The 22,229-nt window shown below is 35.2% G+C and overlaps 1 pseudogene; it reads left to right on the top strand.

Annotated features, from left to right (window-relative positions):
- LOC107024845 overlaps positions 1-22,229 on the top strand; it is a 119,490-nt pseudogene that overhangs the window by 47,283 nt on the left and 49,978 nt on the right.

Consider the following 22,229-nt stretch of genomic DNA (forward strand, 5'->3'; position numbering starts at 1 on the left):
TATATATATATATATATATATATATGAAAAGGGTTTTTTAATCTTGAGAAAAATAATTTGTTGTTTCTGTATCTACTTTCTTTTTTAAAATTTGTTTTTTAGCTTCTTCCAACCTACTTTAATTTAAAAGTATTGTTATTGTTTTATAAAATATTTAATTTATATATTCTTTTTTTGTTCCAACTCATGAGGCTTCTTTTGCTTAGAGCAAATTCCGGCTTGTTTCATCAAAGAAAACAAGAAAATATTGACAAAGGCTTGTTTGCTGAAAACGGATGAAACTCGAATGTTTTGGGAAGCAAAAATAGTGAGAGAAAATTCCAATAATTACTTTATATGTGAAGGTGATTGTCTACAATTTGTGGTGCATCATCAGGTAAAGCAAGACGATGCTTTGCTATTTTTTTCTTGGAAAAATCAGTGTTCCGTGTGCATCCATACACACAGATATGTTGTAGAAACATTGCTGAGAAGAAACTATTTTATGAGGAACTCAGCAGTAGTAGCAACTCTGAAGAGGAAATTGGACCTTCTAAGAGAACTACAAAAGTGGATAGTATTGAGGAAGAAAGCGGTGACATGTCATCCAATGATCAAGATGATCCTCCTTACTACAAAAATCCTAAGCAGGAAAATCTGTCATCTAATAACATCGTCGTCTCTCTATTTAATTTGTATATATATTTAAATGTTTAGTATCATATACCGAACCTTTTAAGACAAAGTGTTTCAGACGACAATGAAAATGGTTCAAAGAAGTTTAGAGGATGCAATAGTACTAAGTGTAATGAACTTCAAAACGGACCATCCATACTATGAAATGGTTGTAAAAAAGTCACACATGAATTTTATGGTAAGATCGAGCTAGCTATTTTGTTTTAATTTCTTCTTAGCTACATTATTTACATAGTCAATTGTGATAATTTCATAAGAGAGTAGTCGTCTAACATATTTTTGTCTTCGTCTCATGTGACGAGACTTTCCGTTATGCAGAACGCTTCCAGCCCTTCTATTGCACTTTGACTATCAAAGTGTATGTGTAACACTCCAGAAGTTGCATGACTTGTCTAGAGCCTCACTTGATGAACTAAGAATTAGAACAGTGTTTATAAGCTTAAACAAAAGGTAATAAACTCAATTATGAAGTGTTAGAGTAAAAACATCAAGAAACGACCACGACGTCCAGAGACTAGTGAAATTGAGCTAGTGTGTCTTGGTGTGTTTTTCAAAGGGTTTAAAGAGTTGTATTGAAGTCAAATTTGGTGAAAATTTTTGGAATACACGTTAGAGTGTGTTTTCGGTGAAAATGTTTGGGTACGACTCTCCAAAGACCACCCCAAGGGTCATTGAGGAGGATCCAACCATTGACCCTCAAAAACTGTCAATTGTCAGTGTGCAACCACAAGACCCATCATTTTGTAACATTCCAGAAAATGTACTTGTCTAGTGAAGAGTCAATTAGGTATTAAGAATATGTATTGGGATACATAGGCATCCCAATGCCCAATATTGAGTAATATTGGGCATGTTAGAGAATATTGGCTTAAGGGTGTTAGCCAATTTCTATGTATTAACAAGTAACTTAAGATATACTTTGATGTTCAAATGATCCAATCCAAGATTTTTTAGAAATTGTACCTGCAATGGAGACCCTAAGCTAAAATTTTTGATTTCATAGCTTACACACTTTAGGTACGAGGCATTCAAGTGTCAAGCCTAGGTACCATAGTACATGATCACTTAAAATGATCATGTAGAATTAAGAAATGCCCAAGGACATAGTGAGGATCCTTGGGAAAAGAAGTGTGCAGCAACACATGTGCAAGCTACCGGCCAAAAGACCAAACGACCAAGCCCAATCGAATTCGGTTAGGGCAGTTAGGGGGCAAGAGAGCGTCGGGTCAAGCCACGTGGGCCCTAGATTCCTAACCAATCCTAGGCTCTAACTAACTTACCTAACTATCTAACTAACCTAGGACTAACTAAAATAAACTAACTAGTGTGCACGAAATCCTAAGACCTAACCGGGTGACACTAGCCGAAAAGCTAACTACAGAAACATCCTAGTACCTAACCTAGGATGGTCCAAAGGGGTTGGTTATGGTCCTAGTGACTTAGGGGTACTTTAGTAATTACCATAGGTCACTTAATTAATTAAATTAGCAACTTAATTAATTAATGTTAATTCATTGTCAAACCCGGACCCTTAGCAAATTTCAGAATTTAGCTAAGTCAAATGCTCTCCTATTTTTAGTTAATTTAGGAGGGGTATTTTTGTAATTAGCTAATTGATTTATTTAATTAAGTTAATTAGCCTAAGTTGAATTAGTTAATATTCAGTTCCCAAGACTTAGACTCACGTTTAACTAGGTTAGAAACTCAAGACTAAAAACAAAAAAATACTCTCGGTTTCTACTTAGGCGTTTCAAGGAAAATTCTTCAAGATTTTCGTGCAAAGTATAGGGTGATCTTCATAGATTCAATTCTACAGTAAGATATGGGTTTTCTTTCTTGGATTCCTTTCTCCAGGAGGCTTTTCAAACATTTTGAATTCAAGAAAACCGAAATTAGGATTGTTCCCAATGAAATTTTCGAATTCTCATCTCCCTAGTTCTCCCTATTTCCGATTCTAGTAGTATGTATAATGCAAATATCGATCATGTTGTTGGTACGTGGTGTTAAATGATCATTATGTGTAGGTTTCTGTGATTTGATAATGTGAAATGAGACCTATAGTTTAGATCCGTATGATTAGAGTATCATTTAAATGAGATAAGGAATGTTGTAATGCCTAATTATGTTCAAGAAGATGAAATTGTTATAAGTCGTTTATGAAATTATGTTTACTGTTGAAAGGGATTAAGGTTTTGATTACTGTGTGTGTTTACAGTAGATATGCTTGTAAGTGTTTGGAATGCAATGTTTCCAAGAAGAAATAAGAATGAGAATCAAAGGTAGTTAATGAATCTTCAATGCCAAATCTTTATAGCTTGTCCAAACTAACCACTGAATTATTGGTATGAACTAATCACATGTTAAAAGTTGGCTTGCTTAAAATGATGATATTACTATAGTACATACATGAAGTTAATTTACTTGGCTAGTGATAATATCATGACAAGTAGTTAGTGAATGTTTGGTTTATGCCAATAAATTGGCTAGTAATATTATTTCCAAACTATGATATGGAGTTGGCTAATGACTAAGTCATACCAATCTTATATGGCCAATGTAAATTATGATGTTTCTTGTAAGGCCAAATACATGTTAAAGATTGACATGACAAGTTGTAACTCAATGAACTGATAACCTATGGTATGCCAATTATTCGGACAAGTCCCAACATACCTTATCTAAATGAACTTGTGAACATAGTAGCACATTGAATAAACCCTTATAAGTTTTATAAAGAATGGAACAAGACTACCAAATAACATTAAACAATATAAGGTGAGTAATGAAAGAACTAAAAGCTTATGAGTCATGAAGTTGACCTAGAATGGGGTGTTGAAGGAAGTGAGACTAGTCTCACTTGCACCTAAACAATTATGTTAAAGATACTCACATAAGAGGGTGTTAGGAATCGTGAGACACATCTCATTCACACCATAATGATAATGTAAGGTTTAAGTTCACATTCATCAAGTATAGAAAGGGATGACAAGTCATCCATTGAGCTAAGTATACCTCATACTAGAAGCAAGCTTCCATAATGTACGAGTCAACTCTTAAAGTTGTAAAGTATGATAAATTGAGCAAAGCACCGATAGACTAGTAATGAGCTTGTGCAAACACATGTAAGCCTCACGACATAAGACTACCACCATAGTGGGTAAGGGTCTCCAAATTCTCCTAGTCTTTGAACTATGTCGTCAGCATAGGTTACTAGCTAGTGGATCAACCTAAGAAAGCTACGAAGTATTCGGTTTAACTTTGTCCTGTGAACCACCTTTTTTTAGTGTGGGGAAGACACTGTATTTCATGTTAGATCACATGATCTATGTCGGTTGAATGCTCAAGATTTCTTTAAGAAAGTAAGAAAGAAAGAAAGAACTAGGAAGATGAGGGGTGTTCGGATAGGATAACCAAAGGGTGAGGTTAGATTAAGTAATGATTTAAGTAATTCTTAGTAGTTGCAACAGAAAGATTGCAACGGAAGTCTTAAAAGAATATCCTAAGTCAACCTAGCATGTTCAAGGTGAACATGAAATAAAAGAAGAAGAAAAGTAAGTTCAAAGTGAACTAAGTAAGCAAAAGCATAAGTATATCAAATCATCAATGTTTGATAAGGATGAAGTTTTAACAATTATTGGCTTATGCCAATAAAGGGAGCAAAACATAATGACTCACAAATTGGAGTGTGAATATATGGCCCAGCATACTTATATTATGTTAATGATGAAATAATGGGCATAGCCAATAAAGATTTGCTTATAAAGACTTCATGCCCAATTTAACAAGTCATATCATTTCCTTAGTCTTTTGGATTACTTACTTGATTCATTATAGGAAAGGGACTACAATGAATCATTTCACTCGTAAGTAAAACATAGGATCAAAGGAAATCAATTAACTACACAACAAAAAGAAGAAAAGACTGAAAAATAAACTACAATGAATCATTTCACTCGTAAGTAAAACATAGGATCAAAGGGAATCAATTAACTACACAACAAAAAGAAGAAAAGACTGAAACATAAACTAAGTCTGGGGAGAGGAGCTCTCGCCCGATGGGGAGAAAACTTATTAAATTTTGCTCAATTTTTTCTAAAATTATGATCATGATTTAAAGGTCTTATGTTCCTACAGAAAATGAGTTGTGTCATTTAAATGCATGTAAATATGTCATATTCATAGCAGGATTCATAAACAAAGAACTAGGAAAGTAAAGTGACTTCATTTTCCAAAAATGGCATGTTTCTATAGGAAGAGTTTTCCTTGATCATGCATAGTCCTTATGTTTTTATATGCATACACCCATACTTAATACAAATGTGTACTTACCCATATACAATTACTATTTTTATTGGTGCAGGTCCTTGAAGAAGATTTAAGATCAATTAATGCTGTTTGGACTAGTACCTCTAGACTTTGGTAGGTCCTCTTGAGTTCGAGGATGTCTACGCTTTATTCTCTAGCTTTAGTAGATTAGACATAGCTAGTGGATGTTGCGCCTAGCGTTTCCTTTTAAACATTTGTTCAAACTTTCGTATTAAGGCTATTTTGAAAACTATTAATGATATTATGAATTCTTCATTTCAATTGTTCAATCTGTTAATAGATGGTTGTTTATTTTGAGCTGTTAGTATATCACTCTTATGCAGAAATTATATGAAGTCTAAGTAGACTTCAGCAAAGTTAATTTTTTTTAAATGTTCCGCTAAATTTAATTGTATGATTATGATAAAAGCTAAGAAGAGGCTTATTTGTGACCTCTGAGAGGTTAACGACACCGGTTTCATCTAGGGTCTAGGACCCGGGTGTGACAAACTTGGTATCATAGCATGTGGTCAAATTACCTAGGAACTAAGGCTCAAAATAATCACTTTGCATAGTTTCTAGCTTATGGTTGTGAAGTGCAGCACAACCATGACTTAGAGACTTAGTGATGTTAAGAATATTTCCTTCTTCTACTCTTTATCGTGTTATGTAGAGCTTTGACATTTTGTGTCATTCTAGCATCTAACTTCCTTCTTGTGTGTGCGTGTAGAAAAATGAACACAAGAAGAAACGCAGGCAGGAGAGTTGGAGAAGAAGCTGCTAGGGGAAACCAAGTTCCTCCTCAAGCCCCAACTGCGGGAGTGCAAGTGCCTGTCAACCCAGTTGTGTTGATGGATGGAGAAGAAAGAGCAAGACTAGTTCAGATGGCCCAAGCCATCATTGCTCAGGCAAATGCTATCACAGCTCAGGACACTAGAGAGGGTGCTCCCAGGGAGAACCCACATGCTAGCACCATGGCTAGCAGACTGAGAGATTTCACCAGGATGAATCCTCCAGTTTACTTTGGGTCCAGAACCAATGAGGATCCCCAGGAGTTTGTGGACGAGGTCCACAAGATTCTATGTGCTATGGGTGTTAATGAAGAGGAGAAGGCTAAGTTGGCTGCATACCAACTCAAGGATGTGGCCCAGGTATGGTACAAGATGTGGGTAGATGGCCGAGCACCAGCAGAAGTCCCCCATCACTTGGGACATTCTCAAGACTGCATTCCTAGAGAGGTTCTTTGCCAGAGAGTAGAGAGAGGCTAAGGTTGAGTAGTTCATCAACTTACGTCAGGGAACTATGCCTGTCAAGGAATACTCCTTGATTTTTGTTAAACTTTGCAAATATGCTTCTTCCCTGGTGTCCAGTAGCAGGGATGGGATGAGCAGGTTTGCAACTGGTGTATCGGAGGATCTGGAGAAGAAATGTCGGGAAGCCATGTTGCATGATAACATGCACCTTTCTAGGTTGATGGTACATGCACAGTACGTGGAGGAGAGTTATCGGAAGAAGAGAGGCCGAGAAGGCAAGAAGCATAGGCCCTCGGATCAGGCTTGTTCTAGCAGTGGTAAGAGTTCGTTTGGAGTTCAGGACAAGCCCAATTTCTATAAGGGGCACCAGCACTCAGGTAATCCTACTCCTTCCAGGAACACTAATGCCAAAGGGGACAAGTCTGGCCCCAAGAAGGGCAATGATAGAAATGTCAGTGTGACAGAAAGTCGTGTGATAAGTGTGGCCAACTGCATGGAGGTGAGTGCATGGTAGGTTCTAATGCCTTATATGGGTGCGGCAAGAGTGGGCATATGATCAGGGAGAGCCCACATGTGAAGAATTAGGCAAAGGCAGATACTCAGCTCGGCCTAATCCTACTGCCGCAGTCGATCCTCCCAAGAGGAACAGGTTCTATGCTTTTAAAGGTAGAGAGGAGCAGGAGAAGTCAGCTTATGTGGTCACTGGTAACTTACATGTCTTCTCTTTTTTCCGTATGCATTGTTAGATCAAGAATCCACCTTGTCTTTTGTTACTCCTCTAGAAGCTTGTAAATTTGACTTGCTTCCTGAGATCTTGCATAAACCTTTTCTAGTTAGTACTCCCATATGAGACAACTTAAGATCTGAAAGAGTATATAGAGATTGCCCAATAACTATTCTTGATAGAGTTACCTATGCTGACCTAATAGAATTAACCATGCTTGACTTTGATATAATTTTGGGTATGTATTGGCTCCATAAATGCTATGCTACCATACACTGTCGAAAAAAGGGTAGTAAGGTTTCAGTTTCCTAATGAGTTAGAGCTTTAATGGGAAGGGCGTAGTTCTAATCCAACAGGCCAAATAGTTTCCCATCTTAAAGCCAATAAGATGTTATCTAAGGGGTATTTATACCACTTAGTCAGAGTCAATTACTTAGAACATGAAGTTCCTTCCATAGACTCTGTGTCCATAGTGAATGAGTTTCAAGATGTCTTTCCGAAGGATTTACCAGGAATCCCTCCTAAACGCGAAATTGACTTTGGTATTGACTTAGATCCCAACATCAAATAAATTTCCATTCCTCCCTATAAAATGGCTTCAGCTGAACTCAAAGAGTGATAGTTGTAGTTAGAAGATCTACTTGATAAGGGCTTCATCCAGCCGAGCATATCCCCATGGGGTGCTCCAGTGTTGTTCGTTAAGAAAAAAGATAGAACCCCTTAGAATGTGTATCGATTATCGGTAACTCAACAAAGTCACTATAAAGAACAAATACCCTCTTCCCAGAATTGATGATCTATTTGATCAGCTCCAAGGTTCAAGTTTCTTTTCTAAAATAGATCTCCGGTTAGGGTATCACCAGCTTAGAGTGAGACAAGAGGACATTCCTAGGACTGCCTTCTGCACTAGGTTTGGTCAGTACGAGCTTCTTGTCATGTTATTTGGTCTCACTAATTCACAAGTTACATTTATGGACCTTATGAATAGGGTCTTCTATTAATACCTTGATTCTTTTGTCATAGTATTCATAGATGACATCCTCATATACTCTAAGACCAGAAGAGCATGAACAACATTTGAGAATGACATTGCAAGTACTAAGAGAACATCAGTTGTATGCATTGCAAGTACTCAGGGAACATCAGTTGTATGCAATATTCAGAAAATGTGAGTTTTGACTGAGATCAGTGACCTTCCTTAGTCATGTTTTGTCCGACCAGGGTGCAGAGGTTGATCAAAAAAAGATTGAGTCAGTAGAGAACTGGCGGAGACCCCTCACTCCTATAGACATACGGAGTTTCTTGGGTTTGGCTAATTACTATCGCAGGTTTGTTGAGGGTTTTTCCGCTATTTTTTCTCTATTGACATCTTTAATAAAGAATAAGGCGAGTTTGAGTGGTCTGAAAGCATCCAAGAGCTCAAAGAACAACTCACTTCATTCCCAGTTCTCATATTGCCGAGGAGTGGTGAAGGGTATGTGGTGTATTGCGATGCTTCTCGAGTAGGTTTGGGATGTGTTCTTATGCAGGATTGCAAGGTAATTGTATATGCATCAAGACAGTTGAAAATCCACGAGAAGAATTACCCTACCCATGATCTTTAGTTAGCTGCTGTGGTACTTGCATTAAAACTTTGGAGACATTACTTATATGGTGTACATGTTGATGTATTTACTTACCATAAAAGTCTTCAGTATGTTTTTACATAGAGAGAATTGAATCTTCGTCAGAGAAGATGGCTAGAGATGCTCAACGATTATGACATGAGTGTCCACTATCACCCAGGTAAGGCCAATGTAGTGGCCGATGCTTTGAGCCGATTGAGCATGGGCAGTGTGTCTCATATTGATGAAGAGAATAAGGAGCTGGTAGAGAGGTACACCAATTGGCTAGCTTAGGTTTATGGCTGGTAGATACACCAAGTGGGGGTGCTTTAGTTCATTCCAGTTCTGAATCCTCATTTGTTTTAGATGTTAAAGCTAAGCAGCATTTATACCTAGTACTCATAGAGTTCAAAGACTCAGTGTTGAGTAAGCTGAATAAATCATTCTCCCTAAGAGGGGGATGGTGTGCTTAGATACCAGGGCAGATTATATGTGCCCAATATTGATAATCTGAGACCTAATATTATCGCAGAGGCTCATGGCTCCAGGTATTCCATTTATCCAGGTTCCACCAAGATGTATCATGATCTCAAGGAGATCTATTGGTGGGAAGGTATGAAGCGAGATATTTCTAAGTTTGTGGAGGAGTGCCCCAATTGCAAACAGGTTAAGGCCGAACACCTTAAGCCTGGAGGTCTTACCCAGTCGATTGAGATCCCAACATGGAAGTGGGAGGCTATTAATGTGGACTTTATGGTTGGTCTACCCAGGACCAAAAACTTCATGATTCCATTTGGGTCATTGTTGACAGGATGACTAAGTCTGGTCACTTCACTCCTGTGAAGTCTACTTACAGGGCTGAAGATTATGCCAAGCTGTATATTGATGAGATAGTGAGGTGGCATGAGATTCCTTTATCTATCATTTCTTACAGGGGAGCCCAGTTCACTTCTCTCTTTTGCATACATTTCCAAAAGAGTTTGGGTACATAGGTGAAGCTCAGTACTGCTTTTCATCCTCAGACGGACAAGCAAAGCGTACCATTCATACCCTTGAAGACATGCTGAGAGTATGTGTTATTGACTTCAAGGGGAGTTGGAATGATCACTTTTCACTGACTGAGTTCTCTTATAATAATAGCTACCATTCCAAATTGGGATGGTACCTTTTGAAGCACTGTGTGGCAGGAGATGTAGGTCCCTAGTTGGGTGGTTTGAGGTAGGAGAGTCTTCCATCCCTTGCCCTGAGATCATACCTGAGGCTATGGAAAAGGTGAGAATGATCACAGATAGATTGGCTACTGCTTATAGTCGTCAAAAATCCTATGCTGATAACAGATTGAGGGCTCTTGAATTCGAGGTAGGTGATCAAGTCTACCTGAAGTTATCACCCATGAAATAGGTGATGACGTTTGGTAAGAAAGGGAAGTTGAGTTTGAGGCATATAGGTCCTTATGAGGTCTTACAACGAGTAGGGAATGTTGCCAATGAACTGAAGTAACCAAATGACTTGGATTTTGTTTATACAGTGTTTCATGTTTCGATGCTTAAAAAGTGTCTAGGTGATCCATTATCCATCCTGCCTGTTGAGGGGTTAGGAGTCAATGAAAACCTTTTTTATAAAGAGGTTCCAGTTGAAATTTTAGATCGCCAAGTGAAGCAGCTGAGGAACAAGGAGGGTGCCACCGTAAAGATGTTATGGAGGAACCACCTTGTTGAGGGAGCAACATGGGAGGCCGAGGCTGACATGAGATCCCGTCACCCTCACTTGTTCAGTTCTTGAGGTTAGATATACTCTTTGTAAGTCTGATTTTGTTTATGAAACTCTAAATTTTAGTGCATTAGTAGGTTTAGGTGTTTTAAGTCCATAACTGTGTGTTTTATACTTGCACTATATGAGTTAATATGAGTTCATGCTTGCATTCATGTTGCTGTTTTTGTATTGCGTTGACATGATTTTTGTGTCCCATGAGTTGTGATGTGCATTGAGTTAAAGTGATATTGAGAAGGAAGTTCCTCAATCTCATATATGAAGTTTCAGATAAGCTTTGAGTGATGTGCATCATCCAGAGTAAGTTGTGAATCAGATATTCACAGAGAGTAAAGTTTCAAGTATATTGATGTGTATTTTGAAATTACCCTCTTTTATTCAAAATGATGTGTAGTGTCATTCGGGGACAAATGTTCCTGATGGGGCGAAAATGTAACATTCCAAAAACCGTACTTGTCTAGCGAAGAGTCTATTAGGTTGTAAGAATATGTATTGTGGTACATACTCATCCGAATGCCCAATATTGAGTAATATTGGGCATGTAGAGAATATTGGCCTAAGGGCGTTAGCCAATTTCTATGTATTAGCAAGTAACTTAAGATATACTTTGATGTTCAAATACTCCAATCCAAGCTTGTTTAGGAACTGTACCTGCTATGGAGACCCTAAGCTAAAATTTTTGATTTCATAGCTTACATACATTAGGTATGAGGCATTCAAGTGTCAAGCCTAGGTACCATAGCACGTGATCATTTAAAATGATCATGTAGATTAAGAAGTGCCCAAGGACATAGTGAGGATCCTTGGTACAAGAAGTGCGCACCAACACGTGTAGGTTTATGAAATTCAGTTTATTGTTGAAAAGGATGAACGTTTTGATTACTGCGTCTATTTACATTAGATATGTTTCTAAGTGTTTGGAATGCAATGTTTCCAAGAAGAAATAAGAATAAGAATCAAAGCTAGTTAATGAATCTTCAATGCCAAATCAACTTTATAGCTTGGCCAAACTAAGCACTGAATTGTTCCTATGAGGTAATAAAATGTTAAAAGTTGGCTTGTTTAAAATGATGAGATCACTATAATATATACATGAAGTTAGTTGACTTGTCTAGTGATAATATCATGACAAGTGGTTAGTGAAAGTTTGTTTTATGCCAATCAATTGGCTAGTAATATTATTTCCAAAATATGATATACAGTTGGCCAATGACTAAGTCATACAAATCTTATATGGCCAATGTAAATTATGATGTTTCTTGTAAGGACAAATACATATTAAATATTGACTTTACAAGTTGTAACTCAATGAACTCATAACCTAGGGTATGCCAATTATTGGGATAAGTCCCAACATACCCTATCTAAATGAACTTGTGAACATAGTAGCACATTGAATAAGCCCTTATAACTTTCATAAAGAATGGTACAAGACTACCAAATAAAATTGAACAAGATAAGGTGAGTAATGAAAGAACTAAAAGCTTATGAGTCATGAAGTTGACCTAGAATGGGGTGTTAGAGGAAGTGAGACAAGTCTCACTTGCACCTAAACAATTATGTTAAAGATACTCACATAAGAGGGTGTTAAAAATAGTGAGACAAGTCTCATTCACACCATAATGATAATGTAAGTTTTAAGTTCACATTTATCAGGTATAGAAAGGGATGACAAGTCATCCATTGAGCTAAGGATACCTAATACTAGAAGCAAGCTTCTATAATGAATGAGTCAACTCTAAAAGTTGTTAAGTATGATAAATTGAGCAAAGCACCGATAGACTAGTAATGAGTTTGGGCAAGCACATGTAAATCTCATGAGATGAGACTACCACCAAGGTGGGTAAGGGTCTCCAAATTCTCCTAGTCTTTGAACTATGTCTTCATCGTAGGTTACTAGCTAGTGGATCCACCTAAGAAAGCTAGGAAGTATTCTATTTCACTTTGGCCAGTGAACCACCTCTTTTCAGTGTGGGGAAGACACTCGATTTCATGTTAGCTCACATGAACTATGTCGGTTAACTGCTAAAGATTATTTAAGAAAGTAACAAAGAAAGAAAGAAAGAAAGAAAGAAAGAAAGAAAGAAAGAAATAACTAGGAAGATGAGGGGTGTTTGGATAGAATGACCAAAGGGTGAGGTTAGACAAAGTAATGATGTAAGTCATTCTTAGTCATTGTACAGAAAGATCCTAATGGAAGTCTTAAAAGAATATCCTAAGTCAACCTAGCATATTCAAAGTAAACATGAAATAAAAGAAGAAGAAAAGTAAGTTCAAAGTGAACTAAGTAAGCGAAAGCATAAGTATATCAAATCTTCACTGTTTGATAAGGATGAAGTTTTAACAGTTATTGGCTTATGCCAATAAAGGGAGCAAAACATAATGACTCAAAAATTGGAGTATGAATATATGTCCCAGCATCTTTATATTATGTAAATGATCAAATAATGGGCATAGCAAATAAATATTGGCTTATAAAGACTTCATGCCCAATTTAACAAGAATGGAAAGAATAACTAGTGAGTAGGGTAGTCAAATCATTTACTTAGTCTTTTGGATTACTTGATTCATTGCAGGAATGGGACTACAATGAATCATTGCACTCGAAAGTAAAACATAGGATCAAAGGAAATAATTGAACTACACAACAAAAAGAAGAAAAGACTGAAAAATAAATTAAGTCTGGGGAGAGGAGCTCTCGGCCTAAGGGGAGCAAGATTACTAAATTTTGCTTGAGTTATAAAGTTATGTTCATGATTCCAAAGTCTTATGTTCATATAGAAAATGAGTTGTGTGCTTTAAATGCATGAAAATATGTAATATTCATAGCATGAAAATATGTAATATTCATAGCATGATCATGCATAGTTCATATGTATTTATGTGCAGACACCCATACTTAGTACAAGTGTGTACTAACTCATATACAATTACTATTTTTATAGGTGCAGGTCCTTGAAGAAGATTGAAGATCAGTTGACGCTGTTTGGACTAGTACCTCCAGACATTGGTAGGTCCTCTTGAGTTTGATGATGCCTACGCTTTATTCTCTAGCTCTAGTAGATTAGACATAGCTAGTGGATTTTGTCCGTAGCATTTCCTTTCAAACATTTGTTCAAGTTTTCATATTAAGGCCGGTTTGGAAACTATTAATGATATTTTGTATTCTTCATTTCAATTGTTCAATCTGTTAATAGATGGTTATGTATTTTGAGCTGTTAGTATATCACTCTTATTCAGAAATTATATGAAGTCTAAGTACACTTCAGCAAAGTTAAAAAGTTTTAAATTTTCTGCTAAATTTAACTGTGTGATTGTGATGAAAGCTAAGAAGAGGCTTGTCTGCGACCTCTGACAGGTTAATGACGCCGGTCTCATCTAGGATCTAGGAACTAGGTGTGATAGTTTGAACGATGCTCAGTCATTGGGGATCGTTGTTTGACACTTAGACAATTCACCAAATATCCCAAATAACCAGCCTCTGATCCAAACCATGTTTTAACAGTTTGGTCCGTGGTTGGATCGACAAGGCGTCGACGGGGCGTCGTCATTTGAGACCCCACTTCACTGTCCAATTTTTGTTTAAGTTAGTGTGAATATTTAACTAATTAATGGATAGGGATGGTTTTAATTAGTTAATTAAGGACTATATAATCCCCCTAAGTCATTAAACTAACCTAAATTACCAAAACCCACTAAGCTCCAACTTCTCTCTATTTTCTCTCTCCCCAAACTCAACCCTCCATTGATGGAACACTTGAGCTTCAAAAGGAGGACGAATTAAACAATTAATGCAACTCAAATTCGTTTTAATCATCCGTAATGTATGGTTTCTTTCACTTTTGGGATTCATTTCCCCAAGAGGTCCTTCCAAAGATATTTTCAAACTACCCCCAAGACTAGGGTTTCTATCCATACATGGGTCCTCTTTTCAAAAAATAAGTTGTTATTAAATTGTGATGAATTATGATCCTTTATTTTTGATTAACTATGTAATTACGGCTAATGTTGGTATTCACTTGAGATCTCATCTTGGACCCTTGATCTTCCCTAAACTCATTATACCTTAAATTTCTATGGTAATTGTGGAAGATGATGAGTACATGGATTATGTAGAATGATTATTGCTATGTATTACGTCTTGAATTTACCTTTTTATGTATTGGTGATGTATTCTTGGGTAATAGAAGTATGTAGGCCATGAAAGGGCAAGAAGGTATGAAGGTTGGTTCTTCTTGAATTTAATTATGAAAGATGAGTTTCTTAAATAGTAATGCTCCTATGTCTAATGTGTGGTTGTGGTGTTGATAACAAGTATTCCTCATCCTTGACCCTAGACACTTGAATTTGTTATGAAGTGTGTATGCATGTTATGATATGATTGAAAGTAATTCTTATGATTATAATAAGTGTAAGTGAAAGGTTTACTCACTTGTTGGTGGTTTCTAAAGTGAAATGATTGTTCTCACTTATAGTTAACTATGAGATATTATGGTAAGATGTTTATGTAGGGGTCTAGTAGATACTAATGTGAACTTCTATGATAAATAAAGATGATTACTAAAAGGAATAAATGTTTATCACCGAAAGGGCATATAAATGCGATGGGTTTCCTCACGCTTAGTAAGTCCTGATCCCTACATTGGTTTCCTCACGTTTAGCAAGTCTGGATCCCCAAGTTATGTTTTGTATCATGAGATGGAAACCCCCACGTTTAGCAAGTTAGGGTTTCTAGTAAAAATCTCCTTCACCCTTAACTATGTGCCCACATAGGACTCTAACTTTTTGGATCAACCTAGATAGCTATGTATGAAAGGATACACCTTAGGCAAGTTTTATTTAGTATGGTAGTAGAACACCGGATTCCATATAGATCACATGGTCTAATGTCGGTCATTGCAACTTCTTTTCCTAATGTAAAAGTAAATGAATAAAGGAAATGTGTGAACTCTTACTAGAGCTTTCTTGAAGTTTTCTACGAAGTTTGAAGGAGGGTATGAGACTCCTCTGACACATTGCACTTGTGGGATCCCAAAGGATGGTACTGGTAGTGTTCTTGTATGATTAAGTTGATTATGTGTTATGTTGATAAGCTATGAGTGATATTTATGAATAAAGCATGTCATGATTAAATATGAGGTTATGTTGTATATATGAAGTAGGTTACTTAATGTGATACTTAGCTTTGGATAGGGTTATGACATTCTATTTTTTGCCTTGCAGAAGGTTTTGCTTAGGTTCTCTAGATGTTGGGTTAAAATTATGTTGAGTTGTCTAATAATGCTTACTATATATACATGTTGGGTTTAATTGACAGAAAGCATGATTTTTACTATAATGTCCCTATTCTCATGCATTGATGATTTTTATGCATAGAAGCCATACTTAGTACGTGTGATGTACTAACCCATATTTTCTTCCCTTTTTCCTAAAAATTTAGGTTCGGGCCATTGGAGAGCTTCAACGCCATTTGCAAGGAAGACTTGGATCATTTCCCAAGTTGTTGTTGAGTCCTCAAAGCCCGAGAATGATGCCAGTTTTCTAGCCTTATTAGTACTAACTATGTCATAGACAATTGTTCTTTCTTCTCTTTTCAGACTTTGTTGTAAGCCTATATGATACATATTGTAATAATGTAAGGGTTATTCTCAAATCTTATACTTCTATCATAGATGGTTTATGTGTGAGACAATATTAGACTACTTTAATGATCTGACTATGTAAATGAGAATTCTATGTAAACTTCATAAATGAGAAGTCTATATAAACTTCATATATGCTAAAGGAGAAGCCTAAGTATACTTTATATGTAAAAGTTTAAAATTTTCCGTATTTTCTCTACTTATGATATGCAACGATGCATGCAAGGGCTAGTCTAAGGCCTCTTCAAGGACAAAGACATCTGTTACGTCTAGGTAATGCTCCCCGGTCGTGACAATATGCATACAGGGATCATTGGTTTGGGCAAAAACGAAATATCTTCTATGAAATTCCGGAGCCATTCATCTTTTTCACCTTCTTTGTCTAAGGCGATGAATTTTCAGACTCCATTGTAGAGCAAGCTATACATGTTTGTTTGGATGATTTCCAAGATATTTCTCTTCCACCAATATTGAAAACATATCTACTTGTGGATTTTGTTTCAGTTGACCCAGTAATTCAATTTGAATCACTATATCCTTCAAGAATTGTTGAATGTTTGTTGTAATGCAAAGCATAGTTTTGAGTGTCATCTAAGTATCCCATAACTCTATTCATTACCAACCAATGATTTTGATTGGGATTACTTGTGTATCGACTCATTTTACTGATAGCGCAAGCTATGTCTGGTTGTGTATAATTCATGACATATATCAAAGTTCCCAACACTCTGGCATAGTCCAATTGAGACTGACTTTAACTTTTGTTCTTTGCAAGATGAAGGTTCACATTGATTGGGGTCTTTGCCTTTTTGAAATTCAAATACTTAAACTTTTCAAGTACCTTTTGAATATAATCAGCAACTCCTACATATTTCATATCAAAATTACTAGCGAGCATAAGCTTAGTAGCTTTTACATTGGCAATGTCCTTGCTAATTATCAGCATGTCATCCACATATAAGCATACAATGACATCATGATTCGGAGTATCTTTAACATAAACACATTTATTACATTGAATGATATTAAATCCATTTGATAACATGGTTAGATCAAACTTTGCATGTTATTGTTTCGGTGCTTTTTTTAGTCCATAAGTGACTTAATAAGTTCACATAATTTCGTTTCTTTACCAGGAATGGCAAATCCCTCAGGCTGTTCCATGTAAATTTATTCCTCTATATCTCCATTTAAGAAAACGGTTTTCACATCCATTTGATGGATTTCAAGATCATATACTGCAGCTATGACAACTAACATCTGAGTTGACGTAATCCTAGTCACTGGTGAGTATATGTCAAAACAATCAATACCTTTTTGTCTAAAGCCTTTGACAATAAGTTTTGCTTTATATTTGTCAATAGTTCCATCATCTTTCATCTTCCTTTTAAAGATCCATTTTGAACCCAAGGGTTTGTTCCCTAGAGGAAGATAAACCAACTCCTACGTATGATTACTTAGGATTGATTCAGTCTCACTGTTGATAGCCTCCTTCCAAGAGGTTGAGTTTCTAGACAACATTGCTTCCTTGAATGTTTGAGGCTCACTTTCAAGAAGGATTTTTACAAAATCAGATCCAAATGAAGTAGTTGTCCTTTGATGTTTACTGCGCCTTGGACTCTCTTCATTTGTTTCATTCTCTTTTGATTCTTCTCGGGGTTGTTTAGACCCCCGCCCCCCACTAGATGACTCAAGTCTAGTTTTATGCGGATAGATATGTTCGAAAATTCAGCATAATTTGATTCCATTAGCGTATTATCATGAATATTTGAATGTTCAGACTTATGAACCAAAAATCGACATGCGTTACTATTTGTGGAATATCCAATAAATACAGAATCCACAGTATTATGCCCTATATTCACTCTTTTAGGTATAGGAACCTGGACATTGTCTAGACATCCCACACTTTGAAATATTTTGAGTTGGGTTTTCTACCTTTCCATTTATCAAAATAGAATAACATGTGTCGTCATGTTAGGCACTCTATTGAGTATTTTATATTGCTGTAAAGATAGCTTCCCCCCACAAGTTTTATAGTAAACCTAAACTTATAAGTAAGACATTCGTAATTTCCCTTGAAGTTTGGTTTTCCCTTTCCACAATCCCATTAGATTGAGGAGTGTAAGGAGAAGTAGTTTTATGGATTATTCCATTTAGAAACATATTTTTGCAAATGGAGATTCATATTCTCCTCCTCTATTACTTTTGATCATATTGATCATTCTATCCAACTGATTTTCAATCTCAGTTTTATATTTCCTAGATGCATCTATTGCTTTTTCCTTACCATTAGTAAATAGACATAACAATATCTAGTGTTATCTTCAATAAAAGTTATGAAATACTTTGCCCACCTTGTGATGGTGTTGAGTTCATGTCACAAATATCAGTGTGAATCAATTCTAATGGATTTTAATTCCTTTCAACAAATTTATAAGGATGCTTAGCATACTTAGATTCAATGAAAATTTGATGTTTTGATTTATTGCACTCAAATTTAGAAAAAACATTTATGTTAATCAGTTTTTGCAAAGTTTTGTTATTAACATCTCCCAAACGTTCATGCCATAAACATTTATACTCAAGCAAGTAACAAGAAGCGTAATCTTCATTCATATCAACTGTATTTACATTGAATTTGAAAAGGCCATCACCAAGTTAACCTTTTCCTACATACATTTCATTCTTACTCACTACTACATTATCATAAACAAATACACATTTGAATCCATTCTTAGTAAGAATTGGAATAGAAATTAAGTTCTTTCGCAATTTCGGAACATACCAGACCCTGTTCAAAGTCACCACCTTGCCTGATAGTATCTTTAATAGGACCTTGCCAGTTCCTTCTAACAATGCAACAATGGAGTTTTCCATAAACAATTTCTCGTCTGTAGGTGCTGGAGTATATGATGAAAGTAATTCTTTGTTGGCACAAACATGACATGAGTCACCAGAATCTATCCACCATTGTTTTGGATTTACAACCAAGTTACATTCTGAAAGCATTGCACACATATCGTCCATGCTTCTCCTTTGGATTCAGCCAAGTTTGCTTTATGCTTATTCTTGTCCTTCTTGGGACCCCGATATTCAGTAGCCCTATGACCACGTTCGCCACAATTGAAGCAGCTCTCATTGCATTTTTTCTTGTGAGGATTGCTTTTTGGACCAAATGTTTTCTTTCTTTTCTTTATTTTTGTGGGATCTTCTTCAGTAATATTTGCTCCATATATCGCTGAATTACCACATGACCTCTTTTGTGCAACTTTGTTATCATCTTCAATTCTCAGTCTTACTATGATATCTTCAACGGTCATCTCCTTGTGTTTATGTTTCAAGTCGTTTTTAAAGTCCTTCCACAATTGAGGTAGCTTCTCAATTATGAGAGCCACTTGGAAAACATCATTTACAACCAATCCTATGTTAAAGATTATGTGAGTATAAAAATAAACTTAATATTTTCAACATAGGCATTAAATAAATTTATACCTTCAGCAAGGAGATCATGGATTATGACCTACAGTTCTTGAACTTGGGTGATGGCGGTCTTACTGCCTATCATCTTATTGTCCAGAAACTTTGCCGCAATGAACTTCTTCATTCCGGCATCCTCTATTTTGTACTTCTTTTTCTAAAGCATCTCAGAGTTCTTTTGAGGTTTTGACATTACTATACACATTGTACATATCATCTTGCATGCCACTCATAATATAATGTTTACACAAAAAATCCGAGTATATCGATGCTTCTGTTACTAAAAATCGTTCTTCTGGCGAAGTTTCATCCGACATAACAGGAACGTTCTCATTAATGAACCTATGCAAACTCAAAGTAGTGAGATAGAAGAACATATTCTGCTGCCATCTCTTGAAGTCGACTCCAGAAAACTTTGCAAGTTTCTCAGTCGATGCTAGGACAGCAGTAGAACGACTATGTGCAACCGTTGTTGAAGCACTTACTGTTGCAGCACTCACTATTCACGTATTTACATGACTTGATTAAATAGTCATTTTTCTGTCACAAATGGCTAACGATTTTAGTATGTGAAATACTAACACAAAAGAATAAATCCTTACACAACATGTTTCTGATTTACCAATAAAGTTTTTATGTTCTTTTAATAGTTAATTTAATGAATTTAATAATTCAAACAGAGTAGAAAATCATAAAGGCTTTAATCTCCATAGACCTCAAATACATAAACTATTAAATTTTTTTAGATTGTTACTCATGTATTCAGGCTAGTTAAAAAATACAGAAATAGAAATAGAAGAAATAGAAAGAATATTGTAAATCTGAGTCCACGGAAATTAATGTGTTTCATTAAGAAATTTAATCCCCCACTCTACCCGAGATTGCAGATTAATTTCTCCCAAAATAAAACGGATTGACATGTTAAAGAAGTAGTGGTACCTCAAACTTCAGTAACTTTAATGAACGTAAGAATGGTAACAAGAGCACACACAGACTCAGTCAATCGACAATTTTGTTCATGAGAGAAAATGTATGCAGAGAGGGAAAAATTTCAGTGAGTGAAAACGAAAAAAACCTTCTTTTATAGCCATTTTCAGCAAGAAACATGTCTGTTCAGACAAATCTGTTCAGACCCGTTTTTTCCAGAAATATTGTATCTTTTGGGAAAAATAACGAGTTTTCAAAAAGAACATGTCCCTTAAGATCGTTATTACCGTTGCATGCAAATTTGAAATAAATTCTGTTGCGCCAAAATTAATTATGTTATTTAACTAAAATTCTGAACTAATTTATAATAAAAAAGAAATCAATTAATATGATTCATTCTATTAGCAAGATTTATTAAATAAATTTTGTCCAAAAAAATTATCAACTAGTAACATCATTTGCCAAATCCAAATCCAAATCCGAAGCCGAGGTCGAGAGAGCGATGATGATCACACGAAGGGGAACCTTTTTCTTAACCCTTTAAGAAGTAAACGAAGTGTTTCCTAATATAAGGACAAGAATTTCCTTTCTTCTACCAATATGGAAGAAATGTTTTTTCATTTGCAATTCGTACTTTGCAAATGACTTTTTGTTTTCCCTTGAAAATGGTTTCCCCCACTTTTCCATTTTTTGTTCTCTTTTTCTATTCACATTTTGTTAAAATCCAACACTATGTAAGATAATATAGGTAGGATACCACATTATACAAATTGTCTTGTTGAATGTTGTGATCTATAGTCCTATGAGTCCTAAAGGGTATAGTTATGTATTTTGCCTTTTAAATTTTGTTATTTATAGTCACACAAGTAGTCAAGTATTATTTTAGATTATAAGTTTTGAAAATTCTTTTCTAATATAAAATTTTATGTCATGTCAAATGAGGCAACAATGAAATAATATTATTTATCAATTACTAGGGAATTTAATCGCGCTTCGCTCGATCTTTAAAATAAATGTTAAAAGATTACTTTTTTCCAATACATTATATAGTTCTCTATTTTCAAACGTAATATTATAACTTTATTTTAATAATTACATATTAATTATGAAGATTGTTTTGATATGACGATTGAAATGAAACTTAACAAATTTAACATTTATAATATATTAAATGAGGGATAGTACATTATTAGTCAATATGTGAAGATATATATTTTCTTAGTAGTTTTTTGTTTGGATATGTATTTAACAATAGATTTGTTGTCACTTTGCACATTTTGTTGGAATATCAATGAGTTTGAATATTTATTTTACATCATATACTTCGGTGTACACTTTTTCTTGGGAATTTAACAATTATATTATAAAGTAATTGTAAAAGACTAATGAAATACATCTATACGCCTTATATTTCTTTGTCATATTGATAATGATAAAACTCCTTTGAATATTTTGTTTTTCAATCGTTCTTTTTCCTTTTTCAAATATACAATTTTCATTTATATGATTTTGCATAAATCACATCTATTTGTCTTTTAGATTCTTTAGTTGCATTTATATCAAAAGATAAATGTTATCACTCGTCAAATATGATTTATTAGAAAATTATCTAAAAATTTTACGCTACTGATTATTAAGTCTTAATATATTTAACCTCGAATAAAAATATTCTTTTTTAATTATTAACTCATTTACTATATTTTTATCTATATCTTTTATATGAAATATAAAGTTAAATTGATTCATATTAACTATGTAAGAATATTTGATAGATAATATATCTCTTCATATATATATATATATACATATATATATATACATATATATATATATATGTATATATATATAT

The sequence above is a fragment of the Solanum pennellii genome, chromosome 7, assembly GCF_001406875.1.
Source record: "Solanum pennellii chromosome 7, SPENNV200".
NCBI classification, from domain to species: Eukaryota; Viridiplantae; Streptophyta; class Magnoliopsida; order Solanales; family Solanaceae; genus Solanum; species Solanum pennellii.